The sequence below is a fragment of the Silurus aristotelis genome (genome assembly GCF_946808225.1).
Source record: "Silurus aristotelis genome assembly, chromosome: 6".
NCBI lineage: Eukaryota > Metazoa > Chordata > Actinopteri > Siluriformes > Siluridae > Silurus > Silurus aristotelis.
The window spans coordinates 7,570,757-7,576,043 of record NC_139579.1 but is presented as its reverse complement, the minus strand read 5'-3'; positions in this window follow the sequence as shown (position 1 = coordinate 7,576,043).

The following is a 5,287-nucleotide window of genomic DNA, read 5'->3' as shown; positions in this document are numbered from 1 at the left end:
TGACAGTTGTAGAGTCTTGGCTGGGGGGTGGCGTACATCTCAATATACAGTGCCCGTCCCTCCTCAGCGCCATCAGCAGGTCAGTCTGTTAACCCTGCCACGACATGTGCTTCAGGGCACAGCAACCTCCAGTGGGTGCCTCCCTTCCCTGTAGGGCATTTGCTCCAGCCACTCTGGGCGGACCAGAGACCAGTTTTAAGAGCATGGTTTCCTTAAAAGACTATCTGGCAGCCTGGAAATGCCTGCCAGATGTGTCTTAGTGGGTCCTGCGCACTGTAGAAAATGGCTACTTGATTGAGTTTGAGTCGTTTCCGCCCCACGTCGATGGGGTGTGTCTAACTCTGGTGGGACCCGACCAGGTTCTTAAGGAAGAAGGCCATCGAGGTACTTTGTGGTTCCCAAGAAGGATGGGGGGGTTGCATCCTATTCTAGATCTGCTCTCTTTGAACTGCTCATTAATGAGGCCCATGGTTCAGAATGCTTACCCTCAAGCAGGTCATGTTTTAAATCAGGCCTGAGGACTGGATTGTCAAGATAGATCTAAAGGATGCTTACTTCTACATATTCATCATTCCGTCTCTCAGTAAGATTCTGAGGTTTGCTTTCAGGGGTAAAGTTACCTATACAGGGTTCTTACGTCCGTCCTTGTGCTCTCACCCCACACCTTCACAAAGTGTATGAAAACGGCTCTGAACTCACTGAGACTCCGGGGTGTCCGCATTCTGAACTATATTGAAGATTGGTTGATATTAGCTCCTTGAGGGCAGCTTACATCCTCTGGTACCTAAATCAGGGAGCAGATGCCCTCTTGAGGCAATCGCCGAGGCCCAGGGGAATGGTGGTAAAGCAACAACCACTAGGTGGTGGAGCAAATATGGGGAAAGTTTTACAGAGCACAAGTGGATTTGTTTGCGACTCAAGAGACATCGCACTGTACCCTCTAGTTTTCTCGCCCCCTCTGGGCCAGACGCCATGGTACAGACATGGCCGAGGCAGCACCTGTACACCTTTCCCCCCATTACGACCCTCCCGGGAGTTCTAGAGAGAGTTCGCCGTGCACGAAATCCGTCTCCTCCTGGTGGCCCCTCGGTGGCCGGGCAGACCATGGTTCACAGACCTGGTGGCACTTCTTGAGGAACTTCCTTGGAAGGGGCACAGTTCTTAGCTGCTGGTCTCTCTACTGAGGTAGTGGAGACCTTCCTCCAATCCAGAGCTCCCTCTACAAGGAGGTTGTATGCTGCTAAATGGCACCTGTTCTCTGCGTGGTGCGAGCACCACTGATTAGATCCAGTTAACTGCTCAGTTGGTGCAGTGCAAGTGTTCCTGCAGAAGCAGTTTGCCTCAAAGTTGTCTCCTTCCACCCTAAAAGGTGACTTGTCTGCTATCGTGGCTTATCATGCTCCGCTTGCTGAGCAGTTGCTGGGAAATCATCCCTTGGTGACACGTTTCCTGTGAGGCGCCTGGAGGCTGAGGCCCGGGATGTTACCCAGAGTGCCTGTGTGGGACTTGGCCATTGTGCTGGAGGCTCTATCTAAGCCCCCCTTCGAGCCATTGGCCGAGGTGGCCCTTAGGTTTTTGTCAGTCAAGACTGCCTTTCTTCTGGCTATTTCCTCCCTAAAATGGATCGGGGAGCTACAGGCTCTCTTCATGCCCTGTCTCCCCTGGAGTTTAACACAGGCATGTGCCTTTTCAGGCCCCTGACCAGGAGAAGCTAAACTGACATACATCCACAGGATGGAACTGTGGAGGAAGTCGGAGCAGCTGTTTGTCTGCTACAGTATCTATAATAAAGGGCTCTCTGCCAACAAGCAGACACTCAGCTGGTGGATAATGGATGCCATTTCATCCTTCTATGAGCCCTCTGGTCACCCTGTTCCTTTGGGGGTCAAGGCTCACTCTACCCGGAGTGTGGCTGCCTCTACAGCCTGGTCCTCTGGAGTCCCACTCCAAGACATTTGCAATGCTGCAGGCTGGTCCACCCCACTGACTTTCATCAGGTTTTATAACCATGACCTTAGAACCACTCCTGGCTCCTCCTTCCTGTGGTCTAGCTTTGCCCATCCACACTAGGCAGAGACTGGTCAGTCGACTAGCTCGCAGCTCGAGTTCCTGAAATAGAACTTTAATAGATTACATATGTAACCCTGGTTCCCTGAGGGAACGAGACGCTGTCTCTCCAAGCCACACTTTCTGCAACCCTGTGGTGCTTCCTTCCCTTTTCAGAAGCAAGCGTTGACTCCACCACATGCACATTTTATAGCTTTCTGGTTGGAATGTTATCCCGGTGACGTTGCGCATCTCCGTTGTACAGATTGCACATGTGATTCAGAGCATGGACAAACCCAGAATCATTTCTGTGTCAACAAGTGTTGTTGACACAGCGTCTCATTCTGTAAGGGGACCTTGGTTACATACATAACCTAGAGATGTTCTTTTTGTTTATATCATCTCTTGATATATATCTTTATTACTCTCCTACTTTTAATTTTTTGTTACATTTTTTTACTCCTTTTGCTTCCACAACTTTTTATTAAATACAGCTTTACTTCTTTTATAATTTCCTTATTTGGTGCTACTACATTTTTTCCTCTTATTCCTTTCATTGTTTCAGCTTAACCTTTTTTTTTAATTTCTAGATCAAAAAGATGTTTTTTTTTTTCTTCTTCTTATGGTACTTTGTTTTACTTCTTTACTTTGCCCCTTTATATTTCCTCTATACTGTATATTGTATTCACACTGCTTCACTGCTTTATGTTACAGCCTTATTGCAAAATGGATTACATTCATTATTTTCCTCAAAATACTATAAACAACATCTCATAATGGCAACATACAAGAAATTTAAGTATTTCAAGCCTTTGCCATGACACTCAATATTGAGCTCACATCTATCCTGTTTCAACTGATCATCCTTGAGATGTTTCTACAACTTGATTGGAGTCCACTTGTGGTAAATTCAGTTGATTGGGTTCAGAAAAATGTCTGCAGCATTGAATGTCCCAATGAGCATGTCCCAATGGGCCTGTAAATCCATAAATGAAAGAAGTTTGGAACCACCAGGACTCTTTCTAGAGCAATTGGGGAAGAAGGGCCTTAGTCAAGGAGGTGACCAAGGACCCAATGGCCACTCTGAAAGAGCTCCAGCATTACTCTGTGGAGAGAGGAGAAACCATCTCTGCAACACTCCACCAATTAGGCCTGTATAGTAGAGTGGCCAGACGGAAGCCACTCCTCAGTAAAAGGCAGATGACAGCCCATCTGGACCCTAACCCCAATCCAAGGCACCTAAAAGACTCTCAGAAAAAAAAAAAATGTTTTTGGCCTGAATGCCAAACATCATGTCTGGAGGAAACCAGTCACCACTCATTACCTGGCCAATACCATCCCTACAGTGAAGCCACACCAACAGCAGATTATCCATCTTTTCATGGACAGACATTCAGAGCTTAGACATTATTTTAACACCTTTGGCTGGCGTTATAACCTTAAGCAACTCATTCTGCTTAAAAAATCGTGAAAATCATAGATGTTGAACATTCTTGCTGCCTGGCCAAGTCCTTTACTCGCATACCTTGTTCATGTTTCTCGATAATTTCACACTTTAATTCAATTGACATCATCCTCCTCTTCTCAGCATTGTCACTAGAACTTACTTTCTTGGGAGACATGGTTACAAGAAAGTTAGAAGAAGGAATTCGCACAAAACACGAAGCACAAAGCAAGAAACCGCGAGCAAAACGAATCACAGTGTTTACTCTATGAACACGTGAAGAGAATGAGAGAGCGTTTTGGAGGCTGGGGGATGTTGTGGCATCACTGCTCACTACGCCATGTAGCAGCGGCTTCTCAAGCTCGTACCTCAATTTTTTGCTCACGTAACAGAGCAAAAAATAGACAGACTGACGACTTGTACCTCGGAAAACTCGTACATTAATTCACTCGTAGGTCAAGATACAACTGTTCTTAATTCTAATTGACCAGAAAGTATTGGTTAAAATCTATGGTTTAATCACTGCTCTTAATCGCTGCTTTAATCATTTGCTTTCTTGCTCTTGCTTTTATAACTATTATGTTATTAATGTGTGTGTCTAGATCTACAGGACCATTAGTGAACTTCAAAACACACACCCTTTGATTGTTTATTGTCGCCAGAGATTTCAACTATGCAAATTTGAGGACTGTGCTTCCTAAATTTAATCAGAATGTGGACTTTGCAACCAGACGAGAAAACATGCTGGATGTTGTTGAGAACCTGGCCAGCAGGATCCATGTTTGCTCTCCAGGACTGCTTTGAATGCAGTGACTGGGACATGTTCAGGGAAGCTGCAACCAATGGCGATTTCATCAACTTGGAGGAGTACACGTCAGCAGTGACCAGCTACATTGGCAAGTGCATTGATGACGTGACTATCTCCAAGACCATCTTGACACATCTTTCCTGGATTGCTGCTATTTGCTCTTTTGCACAATATTTTGTTGAAAATATTGTGTTTACATTTTTGCTACTGTTCACTGTCTTGTTACAACACGTTTACTGGCAGAGCTATTTTGTTTTTTGTGTATTGTCTTGCACTGTCTTGTGTTGTATTTGCACTGTTTGCACCAGGTTGTACACATGCACTTTATGTGGTGAGGACACGTACTAGTCCTAGGCCCTGTGTTTTTCTGTGATTGTAGTTTTATGTTGTTTTATGTAGCATCAGTGTTCTGGAGGAACGTTGTTTCATTTCACTGTGTACTGCATCAGCTATATATGGTTAAAATGACAATAAAAGCTTTTTGACTTAAAAAATCTTTAATAAATAAATCAGCCGTGAAACTATAGCCATTTGCTGGTTATTTCCCTAAACACTTCTTCATGTACATAACTTTATTTGCCAGTTAAACCGCTTTGCATATGCACTATATAGACAAAAGTACTGGGTTACATGACTTTTCCAGCCTAATGTAGTTCTTCCCTGTTACCACAAGCAAATCACCTTTTTTCCTTTGCTGTATCTCGATTTTTTTCTCCTTTTTATAAAATCAGTAAAAGGAAGGGGGGCAAAACAAAACACTTAATTTTTCGGCTGCTTCCATTAGGGGTCGCCACAGCGGATCATCCATCTCCATACCCCCCTGTCCTCTACATCTGTCATTTTCAAACCAACTACCTGCATGTCTTCCCTCACCACATCCATAAACCTCCTTTTTGGACTTCCTCTTTTCCTCCTTCCTGGTGGCTCTATCCTCAGCATTCTCCTACCAATATACCCCATGTCCCTCCTCTGCACATCTCCAAACCATC